At 44.7% G+C, this 12,683-nt stretch overlaps 1 long non-coding RNA gene across 1 annotated transcript; it reads right to left on the bottom strand.

Annotated features, from left to right (window-relative positions):
- Window positions 1-293: 293 nt before the first annotated feature.
- On the bottom strand, window positions 294-1,584 carry LOC146665554 (uncharacterized). The gene is made up of 3 exons (XR_014912627.1): window positions 1,512-1,584; window positions 1,370-1,436; window positions 294-836 (listed from the first exon to the last, which is right to left on the bottom strand). It is a non-coding gene; the product is annotated as an uncharacterized LOC146665554 (long non-coding RNA).
- Window positions 1,585-12,683: the final 11,099 nt, after the last annotated feature.

The following is a 12,683-nucleotide window of genomic DNA, read 5'->3' as shown; positions in this document are numbered from 1 at the left end:
CTAGGGAGGAAATACATGAACATACAACACAAGCACACACAGTTATTAAGTGTCAAACATGCAACACAAATGGTTTAAAAAAAACAAAACAAAACTGAATAAAATAAAAACCAATAAAAAGTGAATGTAAAATCCAAATCTCCAAAAGGGTAAAAAATACAAACTGGTGAACTTGAATCATCAAACTTGCAAAAAGTAACCAAAAAGCAGTTCATGAGGACACACAGAAACAGACGGTGATAAAGGCAAATCGACATTGTCTTTATTGACAGAAGGAAAATGAAAGTCTCCCTGGTACTTATTAGGCTGTCAGTGTGAAATGTTCCTTTCTTGAGCAGTGCTGTTGAAATCATGTTTTAGTTATGTAACACCTGCTTAGTATAGTAGGGTTAAACTTATAAACTAGATTTGAGAGGAGTAAAATAAATTTGAGAGAATTGAGTGTTGAACAGCCGGCAGCTTTATTACAATGTTACAATGGTGCAATAACCCAATGTATACAGCACAGAAAATTAACAGAAGATCAACAGAAAAGAGCACTCTTTCGAAAATAACAACAAAATAAAATAAAATGAGTAGTCTCTTTAGACCTGACTCCTGATGAGCAGGATATTGGGACTTCAACAGTTTCCCAGAGAAACAATCTGTATCAAGTAAGCAGTTTTTGCTCTTGCTTATTTGAAATCCTGCGATTCGAAGTAATTCAGACTGTAGCTCTACTCCTGCATCCAGAACAGCTGGCCACACTGCTTTTGGATTCGCCAAGAGTTTTCACAGGTTCTGGCTCGCCATCCATATCCAGAACCACTTCAGATCCAGGATCACAAAAAACCAGTCTGCACATACAGTACAGAGCAATAAACAAAACAGTTCTTAACAGTTTTTCTAAATAAAACGAGATCTCATAGAGTTTTCAAAATCAAGTACACTGTTGTTTTAACATTGTTCTGTCTCTATGAATTCCATTTGTATTGCTTTACAGCATTACAATCAATTGTATTTATATACCCCTTTTTAAGGCATATGTAATCACATCATGAAATGTTTGTAACGTAAGTAGTTTTACATAACGTATTTACATGAATCAACCCATAACTGAAATGACAAAGTGCAGAAAAAAACACTGGACAACATTTACGGCTAAAAGAGAAGTGCATCCTGCATTAGTTTTGCGCATTTGTGAAGATGCCCAATCAAATAGACAATAAAATAAAATACGACACTCCATTTCACACACAATTCAAGTACTCCGGCTGGCTTTAGCTTTGTTTGTTTTTTTAGACAATAGAGAATTTTCACTGTTGCAGTTGTTACCACATGTAAAATTAGCATAGATTTTCCTGCTAACTTATCATTTTTAGTAACTCACCGGAGTTCCCAAGAAACAAACACACGCTCTGCCTGGTTTTGGTCGAGAGTAAAACACATAAAGGCCTCTGAAAAGTACATAACTTTAAGTTAGAGACTGTAAAAAATACTTTATAACACTTATTTTATACCGAAAGACTCACTGTGTAGCTTGTTAATTGCTCTTGGGTGTCTTGCTCCATTTTGCCTAGCTTAATGCAGCAACGTGCTTTTGTTGCATTCACTGAACTACGGAAAATCAAAGTGTGTTCAAGGGGTGTCGGAAATAATAATACAAGGTAAAAAAACAAGAAAATACTAGTAACCATGTCTATAGGGATTACAGTTACATTAATCTTTTTTTCTTTACCATCTTTGGGAGAGACTCAGCTGATGTTACTCTGCACTCTGTTCTAGGATGCCCTCTGGACCCAGTGGAGGTGGTGAGTGACAGGAGAACGGCGGCTAAGCTGTCATCCCTGTTGGACAACATCTCCCATCCCATGCAGCAGACTGTGACAGCACTGAGCAGCTCCTTCAGTGGGAGACTGCGGCACCCACGGTGTGGGACGGAGAGATTTCGCAGGTCTTTCCTCCCCACTGCTGTCAGACTCCATAATAAAGACTTTAACTGATCAAGCACACACATCCATACATATGCAATAATACTAAGTGCAATAATCCTTTCTGTCATCGTTGTATTTTTACTCAGTTGTATATAGTATTTGTATTCTATTTTTATCTTATTGTATATTTATTTTATTTTATTCTACTGTATATAGTATTTTATTTTATTCTATTCTGTACAGTTGTGTACTGTATTTATTCTTATTGTATTCTAATTTTTGCCTCATAACTTTTGCACTGTCCACTCCTGCTGTGACAAAACAAATTTCCCACATGTGGGACTAATAAAGGTTATCTTATCTTATCTTATCTTATCTTTAAAAGTTTTTGCATTATCAGACAAAACAAGAGCTGCTTTGAAATAATCAGATCACTTTTACACACTTCCTGTCATTCACAAATTCTCTCTTCACTTTAAACTCTGAACTTTTCACCACTAATAACAGAGCACTTCTCCTTCTGCCCTTCTCATTAATCTGATGACCTTTGCCCGGCTTTATCATAGAGAATGCATGGCTGCAACGCTCTCACAAGAAAGAAAATGATCTTTTCTACATAATTTACTCAATACCAGTGGCTCATTGTTACAGGGCTGTTATTAACTGACTGATTCAAGCTAAAATAGGCACATTTGCTGGATTCAGTGTGTTGTGTTACAAGGTTCTATAATAAGGGAAGAAAATTAGTACATGCTGTTACCCTGTCAGACCAGGGGTGTCGCTAATGAGGCTGGGTAAGAGAAAGAGGAGAAGAAGAAAGTAGAGAGCGAGAACAAGATGGAGCTCCGCTGTAAAGCCTAAAATAAAGTGTTGAACCCAGACGTCGCCTCCGCTGCCTGATTACACACCCAACAAATTGGCGACGAAGATGAGCGCTTCAGTGCCGAGCCCACCGCCCTTTTTGCAACATGCGGGTGAGCCGCCAATACCGTTTATGACGTGGCGCAAATTCTTTGAGAACTACATGCTAGTGATAAATGCTACGGGAGATGCATGGCCGGAGGCGAGACGACGAGCCATCTTATTACATTGCTTGGGACCAGAGGGACAACGACTGTTCTACACACTGCCGAATCAAGGTACAACGTTTGCTGAAGCCATGACTGCGCTTGAAAACCACTTTGTCCCTAAAGTGAATGTAGTGGCATGCAGGCACACATTCAGACAGCGAGTTCAGCGGGCTGATGAAACGGTGACCCAGTATGTTGCCGCCCTCAGAGCGTTAGCTGTGCCATGTGGTTTTGGAATAATGGAGGGTGAAATGATTCGGGATCAACTTGTTGCTAATGCTAATCTCAGTGTTGTTAAAGAAAAATTGCTGCTGGAGGAGGACCTTACATTGGACAAGGCAGTTACTATTGCATGTCAGGTGGAGGCTGCGGTCAAGAATGCTACACTCCTCTCTGCTGCACCCACGGCCCAGACTGCGGCAGTACAAGCTGTGGAGGTGAAGGACGCACGTCTTCGGGGAAAAAGAGGAGCGCGACCGGCTCAAGCTCGGGGACCTACATCTAAAGAATGGCACAAAAAGGCAAGTGATAAAGAGCAACAGCGTCATTGTTTCAGATGTGGATCCGAGAAACACCTGGCTAATGATAAAAACTGTCCAGCAGCAACAGTAAAATGTGATAAATGCAACAAAAAAGGGCACTTCGCCAGAGTTTGTAAATCAGCTGTAGCAGTGGTCAGGGAAGTAGTTGTTCCTGAGTTCACAGTTTTATGTGTCGATGATCACAAACTGATGACTGCAGCATGTGATAAGATTACATGCAAAATGAACATTGAAACACCACAGGGAAACTCTCAGGTTCTGGAGTTAATTGTGGATACAGGAGCTTCAGTATCTATCCTCCCAGAAGCCATCTACAAAGAACATTTTGCACCCTGCGCTTTGACTGAACCGAAAGTTAAGCTTGTCACTTATGCAAAAGGTGACTTGCCTGTCATTGGCTGCCTACAGGCTTCAGTGAGGGTTGCAAACAATGACAGAAAAGTGCCAGGATCATTCTTCATAGTTAAAGATGGATCACCGTTGCTGGGGTTGGACTTAATTAAAGCACTTAACATTGATATCATTGCTGGAAAAGTCATCAACAAAGGAGAGGATCCTGCAAGAGGAGCACCAGCCAGTAAACAAACATGCATGGTGAATAACATTGATTCCTCTTCTTCCCATCATCTCGGAGCTGTTAAAGGGTTTATCCACAAAGTTCAAGTGAACAAGACAGTACAGCCAGTTCGTCAAAAACTGCGGCGTCTACCACTCAGCATACGTGAGGAGGTGTCAGCTGAATTGAAACGTCTACTCCAAGCAGGCATCATCGAACCAGTGGATGCAGCTGAATGGGTGAGTCCTCTGGTGGTTGGAAGAAAAAGTAAGGGAGACTTAAGACTTTGTGTGGATCTGCGTGAACCTAACAAGAGTGTGATCATGGACTGTTACCCTCTTCCTCACATGGAGGATTTGTTCGCACAGCTGGCTGGGGCTACACATTTTAGCCAGATTGATTTAAGTTCAGCTTATCACCAACTGCCTCTTCACCCTGATAGCCGAAGCCTCACAGCATTCATAACCCATGAAGGACTCTTCCGGTTTACCCGAGTTCCATTTGGACTTGCTTCAGCCCCTTCTGCCTTCCAAAAGATGACGCAAACAGTCCTAAAAGACCAGACAGGAGTACAGAACTACTTGGATGACATAATAGTGTATGGACATTCCAGAGAAGAGCATGATGAACGGTTACAGGCTGTCCTCCAACGCCTGAAGGATGTCGGTCTGCAGATCAACTTCAACAAAAGTTCATTTGGACAGACATCTATTCTGTTCTTGGGACACGTCATTTCCAAGGATGGCCTGAGCCCCAGCCCAGACCACCTGACTGCCATTGCCAAAGCCCCTGCACCACAGGACATGGCTGCTCTTCGTTCCTTCTTAGGCTTGACTTCGTGGTTCAGCAAATTCCTAGCAAACTATGCAACTGTGGTTGAACCACTCCGTGAGTTACTTCGGACAAGTCAGACAGCTGAACTTCAATGGACTGATACAGCAAATGAAAGCTTCAACAAACTGAAGGAAATGCTACTAAAAAGCCCAGCACTGGCAATCTTCAACCCAAATCTCCCAACGTTCATCACCACTGATGCGTCAGATTATGGTCTTGGAGCTGTTCTGACCCAGATCAACTCAAACAATGAGGAACGTGCTGTTGCTTTTGGCTCCCGCACCCTGTCCCCAGCCGAGAGGAAATATTCAACAATTGAAAAAGAAGCCCTCGCCTGCGTATGGGCCGTTGAAAGATGTAGGACGTACATATGGGGACGGAGATTTACTCTGAGAACTGATCACCAGGCCCTCACCACCCTGTTAAGTACTAAGGGGATGAACAGAGCTGGCATGAGGATAGCACGTTGGTCAGCCAGACTGATGTGTTTCCAGTATGACTTAGAGTACCGTCCAGGAAGCCAAAATGTTATAGCTGACTGTATGTCCCGTGTTCCCCTGCATACCACAAACACAAGTGAAGACTCTGAACAGGACTTAATCACAGAGATTGCTGAAATTTGAAATTCAAATTCAAATTCAAATTTTATTTGTCACGTACACAGTCATACACAGTACGATATGTAGTGAAATGCTTGGACAACTGCTCGTGACCTAAAGAAAACAAAAAAGGAATGGCTATGAATAAGATAGGAAATAAATATGAAAAATTAAAAAGGGTAAATTTAACTAGGAAGGAATAAAATATAAATTAAGGTTAAAAATGAAATAACTGTACAACACAAATTAGAATGAAGGGTAAATTTAACTGGGAAGAATAAGATAAAATATATAAATTAAAGTTGAAAATAAAATAACTGTACAACAAAATACACAATACACAATATAGAACTATATAAGAATGTATGAAGAAATATAAATATAAATAAATATATACACAATAACAGCAGCTGTACAAGTATTAACCGGAAATGAAGAATATAGTGACCGGTGTTGTGCAAAAACAAAGTCCAGAAAGTCCAGTGTGTGTGTAAGAACCATATGTGTGGGTCAGTACTGTGAGGTGGTGTGATTGAGAGACCGTATCGCCTGCGGGAAGAAGCTCCTCCTCAGTCTCTCTGTGTTGGTCTTCAGGGAGCGGAATCGCTTTCCTGACCTCAACAGAGAGAACAGTCTGTTGTTGGGATGGCTGAGGTCCTTCACGATCTTCCTGGCCTTGGTCCAGCACTGCCTGCTGTAGATTGAGTGCAGGTCAGGGAGCTCGGAGCGGATGGTGCGCTCAGCTGACCGCACAACCCTCTGTAGAGCTCGTCTGTCCTGCATGGTGCTGTTCCCAAACCAGGTTAAGATGTTTCCCGCCAGGATGCTCTCTATGGTGCACGAGTAAAAGTTCCTGAGCACCTTGGAGGGCAGTTGGAAGTCTCTCAAGCGTCTGAGGTGGTAGAGACGCTGTCGGGCCTTTTTCACCACGGTGTTGATGTGACAGGACCATGACAGGTCCTGCGTGATGTGAACTCCGAGGTATTTGAAGCTGTCCACTCTCTCCACTGGGCACTCGTTGATGACGGGGGTCTGGTAGTTCCTCTCCTGCTTAGTGCTGAAGTCCACTATCAGCTCCTTTGTCTTACTGACGTTTAGAAGGAGGTTGTTCCTCTGGCACCAGTTCTCCAGATTCCTAATCTCCTTCAGGTAGGCCGTCTCGTTGTTATCAGAGATCAGGCCCACCACGACGGTGTCGTCAGCAAACTTGATGATGGTGATGGAGCTGGTAGTGGCCACACAGTCATATGTGTACAAAGAGTACAGCAGGGGGCTCAGAACACACCCCTGGGGGGCTCCAGTGCTGAGAGTGGTGGAGGCTGAGACATGTCCGCCCATCCTTACTGCCTGTGGTCTGCCAGTTAGGAAGTTGGAGATCCACTGACACATAGATGAGCTGAGTCCCAGATGCTCCAGCTTGGTGGTGAGTGTGGAGGGAATTATGGTGTTAAATGCAGAGCTGTAGTCTATGAAGAGCATTTTAACATAATTCCCCCTTCTAGTGTCCAAGTGAGTGAGTGATGTGTGGAGGAGATGAGAGATGGCATCGTCTGTGGAACGATTTGGACGGTAAGCGAACTGTAGTGGGTCCAGTGTGTCTGGTAGTGAAGAAATGATGAAGTCTCTGACCAGGCGTTCAAAGCACTTCATCACTACTGAGGTGAGGGCTACAGGGCGATAGTCATTGAGAGAAGCAGGGTGGGGTTTCTTCGGGACAGGAACAATGATGGACTCTTTGAAGCATGTGGGGATCACCGACTGAGATAAAGAGATGTTGAATATCTCAGTGAACACAGGAGCTAGCTGGTATGCGCAGTCTCTTAGGATACGACCTGGGATGCCGTCTGGTCCTGCTGCTTTCCTGGTGTTCACTCTCTTGAAGGCTCTCCTTACTTCATGCTCGGAGATGACGAGCACGTTTCCGGTGCTGGCAGTATCTTCCTGTCTGCAGCCATTAGCGCCGCTAACACTAGCATTGTTGGAGACCTTAGCTGCAGCCTCGAAGCGAGCATAGAAAGTGTTCAGCTTGTCTGCCAGAGTCACGGCCGCGTTCGTTATTGTCCTTAGTCCCCGCCACAGGCTCCTAGAGTCACTCTGTTGGAGTTGTGACTCTAGTTTCCTCCCGTAGCGCTGCTTCGCCTCTTTCACCGCCCTCCGCACGTTATATGACGCGGCTTTGTACGGGTCCATGTCCCCCGTCATGAGTCCCGTGTTGTAGGCAGCGGTGCGGGATCTCAGAGCGTCGCGGATGGTTTTATCCACCCACGGCTTCTGGTTGGGAAACGTTGTGATAGTCTTTGTCTCCACGGTATCATCCGCTAGTTTCCCGATGAATCCCACAACCGCTTCCGTAAACACGTTGACGTCATCGTCGGAGCTGTTTCTGAACATGCCCCAGTCTGCGTCATCGAGTGCGTCCTGTAACGCGGCCACCGATTGATCCGTCCAGCGCGCGACCTTCCTCTGAACCGGAACTTCCTGTTTCAGCCTTTGTTTGTATTTTGGCATGAGGAAGATGGCGGCGTGATCAGATTTGCCAAACGGGGGGCGGGATTGTGCCTTGTAGCCGTCCTTGACCGTAGTGTAGCAGTGGTCCAGTGTCCTTTCACCCCTGGTGGGGCAGGTGATGTGTTGATAAAAGTTCGGCGCTGCGCGTTTGAGGTTGGCGCTATTAAAGTCCCCCGTCACAATAAGCGCAGCGTCCCGGTGTTGTGTCTGGTGCTGTGTGAGTGCCTCATGCAGCTCGCATAAGGCGGTGACCGTGTCCGCTTGTGGTGGAATATAAACGGCACTTACAATGACCGATGTAAATTCCCGAGGTAGATAAAAAGGACGACACATGATGGACAGTAGTTCCAGATTTGGTGTGCAGGAGCGTGTGAGAGGAACAACGTTCGCACTGTTGCACCAGTTGTTGTTCACCATTAAACACACGCCGCCTCCCCTTGACTTCCCCGAGTCCCGTGTCCTGTCCATGCGGTGAACCGAGAAGAACTCGGCCGGCTGGATGGCGTGGTCCGGCACCGCTGGGTTCAGCCATGTCTCGGTGAAGCAGAGGAGATTGCAGTCCCGAATGTCTCTCTGGAACTTTATCCTGGCCCTGAGGTTGTCAAGCTTGTTCTCCAGTGACTGGACGTTGGCGAGCAGGATGCTAGGCAGAGGTGTGCGGTGTGCACGAGCTCTCAGCCTGTTCCTGACGCCGGCTCGCTTCCCTCTAGGCCGCCGCCGCTTCCCTTTGTTCTCCCTCGAGATCTCACTCGGCCAGCTCGGATCCGGAGTTAAAAACTTCGAATTGTGAGTACATTGTATACCAATAGAAACAAGAGTGTCACTGTCATACCTAATGTACCCAATGGTGATGATTTTGCCGATTTAGAAACGCTGAAAACTAACTTAAAAAACAAAGACAAAGAAAAAGTGGTCGGAGCAGTCGTGACGGCAGCCGACCTCACCGGCGCCATCTTATTCATCCTCATCTTATTTCTCCTCAGCTAACAGCGCTTCCACTGGCTGACTTCAGAGCAGAATGTGAAGACTGTCCTGAATTAACAAAACTAAGACAGATCGTTCTTTCGGGCTGGCCGAAAGTAAGAAAATCCTTACCAGATGATGTCAAACCCTACTTCCTGGTCCGACATGAACTGGCAGCAGAGTCACCGCTGATATTTAGAGGAACACGGCTGATTGTTCCCAAATCTCTGCGAGGAAAAGTAGTGCACCTAGCCCATGAAGGACATCAAGGCATGGTCCGAACCAAACAACGCCTGAGAGATCTATATTGGTGGCCAAACATGGATGAACTGGTCCACGAAATATTGTCCACATGCACAACCTGCCAATCGTGTGACAAGACTGCAGCTGTTTCACCTGCACCGTTACAACCCATCAAATTCCCAGAGGGTCCGTTTCAACATGTTGCTGTCGACATTGTTGGTCCGTTTGAACAAGGAACCTATGACTGCAGGTTTGCCATCACACTAGTTGACTATTTCAGTAAGTGGCCTGAAGTCGCATTCACACCAAACGCCTCAACTGCGACAGTGATTGCATTCCTGACTTCCATTTTCGCCCGTGAAGGAAACCCTCATGAAATTACAACTGATAATGGTCCGCAGTTCACCTCAGCTGCCTTTGCTGAGTTTCTCGCTGAAAGGGGCATAAAACACATCAGGACAAGCGTTTATCATCCTCAAGCAAATGGATGTGTGGAGCGCTTTAATAGAGTACTGAAGGACTCCATACAGACAGCACAAGCTACTCAGCGACCATGGAAAACTGTGGTTACAGAACTGCTTCAAAGTTATCGAGCGACTCCCCACGCTACAACCGGTGAGTCCCCTTTCCAGCTCCTCAGAGGAAGAGCCATGCGGACTAAACTCAACATTCTGCCACCACCAAAGGATGCTGGACAATATGACCACATCAGATCCAAAGTGACATTGACACAGAAAAGAAGTGCACTTTATACAGACAGAAAGAGAGGTGCTAAACCTACTAAAGTGACTGTGGGTGCGTCAGTGAGAGTACGAAAGCCATTCCATGTGGGAAAAGGAGAGCCACAATACACCAAGCCGCTGGAGGTACAGCAGCAGACGGGTGAGAGTTCTTTCATCCTCAGCGATGGGAGAAGATGGAATGCAGCACGTCTCTCACTTGTCCCAGAGAACTCAAAACACACACAAAGAGCTGATACAGAGACAGAAAACATCAGCTCAGCACAGACTGCTACACGTCCCACACTGCAGAGGGACAGACAACCACCAAGATGGACAAAAGACTTTGTTATGAAATAGTTCAGAGGTAAAAAGAAAGGAGAAATATGCAGATGTGAGAAATGACTGTGAAGGGAAAGTGCATTTGAGTTTCATTAGTTATCTTTAATTCCAGCTGTGACTTCTGATAAGCTGAGAAGAGGGCACATGGTTGTTACTGTTGATTCAGGGTTGATCCGGGGCACGTTTACTTTGCCATTACAGTTCTTTTATCAGGATATATATAATACTGTTCTGAAGTTACTAATTCCCTCAAAAGTAAAGGCTGTCGAATGGTTCATGTTGTGCTACAAGGGAAAGAGTATTATTTGAGAAAAGGGGGAGATGTTGTGTTACAAGGTTCTATAATAAGGGAAGAAAATTAGTACATGCTGTTACCCTGTCAGACCAGGGGTGTCGCTAATGAGGCTGGGTAAGAGAAAGAGGAGAAGAAGAAAGTAGAGAGCGAGAACAAGATGGAGCTCCGCTGTAAAGCCTAAAATAAAGTGTTGAACCCAGACGTCGCCTCCGCTGCCTGATTACACACCCAACACAGTGCAAAGTATTTCTGAGTGATTACCTTTCATAAACATTTCTGCCCTGATGACTGAGATCTCTTCTTCCACAGGACACGAGTGTTTGATGAGGAAGAAAAAAGATCATACGCTCTACATTTCTTAGGGGGCCCGGAGGCCAGTACATAGATGTAGACCCAAATGCAGGTACAGGTACAGGGAGCAATGGTAAGGTTTTTTCAAGACTCTTTGTTTAGCTAACACAAGAGAAAGAAAACATAGGAAGGAGCTTGCTAGAACAACTCTCAGGTGCACTGTGAACAAAGGGAGAGGTTGATTAGTAATGGGCTGGGAAGGTGGAGAGTAAATGGAGAGACAGATGGTATAATGGCTTACATAGCAGGTGGAACACTAAGGTTTGAGGGGAGGTGCAGAGGACCGGGTGAGTGTCCAGTAACAGGTGTAAGCGGAGAGTGTCCAACCTGGTAAATCCAGTGATCCAGAACAGTGGTAGGCAGGAGGGTAGGAATTTGAGGAATTGTTAGCCTGTGGACTTGAAGAAGTTCCAGAGTGGTGACTAGCATCCAGGTAGGTATGCAACTTTAGTTAGTGCGTAGGGAGAATATGTGAGCACAAGAAAAACAAGGTAAGTCAAGCAATGACTTCTCGCAAAAAAAAAATCATGGTTTTAGTAACGCAGTAACGCAGTGTGCTTACGGGAAAGTAAAGTGATCTAATTACCTTTTTTGCAATAGTAATCCCTTACTTTACTCGTTACTCGAAAAAGATAATCGGATTACAGTAACGTGTTACTGCCCATCTCTGCACCCAGGAGAGGAAACAGGAACGTCATGGAAAAATAATGACTCACTCAGAACATTACCACCTTCATATTTTGTCATTAGTCTGTATATCCATATACAAAATACAATAAAGTTAAGTGTTGGATTCATTTTGTTTTTGTTTTTGGAACTAAAAAGACAAACTGGAGCTGTACCTTTAACCCCGACCTGCTGTCACAGTTTTATATTCTTTTCTTTCATTTTATTGAATTCTTATTTTCTTCTCTTTGACTTGTTCAATCAGTCAGTCACAGGGAGATTTTTGAGATTTCTGGTGTAAATATCTCATAAAAGCCATGCAGGGTCACTCTAATCAAAACCTCAGACTCAAACATCTCTACATCCTCTACAGTGAAACATCACGTTCACTCCACAAGACACGACATCCACAGCTGCAGGTTAGACCAAGTATAGTTGTAACACCTCAAATAACTCATGTGCAGATCCAGATCTCTCATTTTTGTTTTGCACATGTATACTAGCATCCTCTTTGACTGTGGAAAAGTCTATGGCACAGGTGTCAAACTCCAGGCCTTGAGGGCCGGTTTCCTGCAGGTTTTAGATGTGTCCTTGATCCAACACAGCTGATTTAAATGGCTAAATCACCTCCTCAACATATCTTGATGTTCTCCAGAGGCCTGGTAATAAACTAATCATTTGATTCAGGTGTGTTGACCCAGAGTGATATCTAAAACCTGCAGGACACTGGCCCTCGAGTTTGACACCCATGGTCTATGGGTTTGTCCGATCTGAACGAATAAAGTTACGTTGAAACCAAGCACACCATTGTTTTTCTTGTGACATTACCAATACGTTTGATGTGTCACATGGCCCTCTTCCTATTGAAAAACCAAAAGTTGTATCCAGGATGGCCGACTTCTAAATGGTCACCATGGTCACCACCAATCTTGAGGAGTTTGCCCCCTCACATATACTAATGTGCCACAAACAGGACTTTAATATCACCAACCATTCCCATGTTATTACGGTGTATCCATATAAATGGCCCACCCTGTAGAAGACCTCAAAATCTATTGAGGAGGGAAGGTCCGAGTAGTTGA

The sequence above is a fragment of the Rhamphochromis longiceps genome, linkage group LG7, assembly GCF_057381845.1.
Source record: "Rhamphochromis longiceps isolate RC_006_pf linkage group LG7, R_longiceps_female_GT1.1, whole genome shotgun sequence".
In the NCBI taxonomy this organism is placed as follows: domain Eukaryota; kingdom Metazoa; phylum Chordata; class Actinopteri; order Cichliformes; family Cichlidae; genus Rhamphochromis; species Rhamphochromis longiceps.
This window is presented reverse-complemented; position numbering and strand designations above follow the sequence as displayed.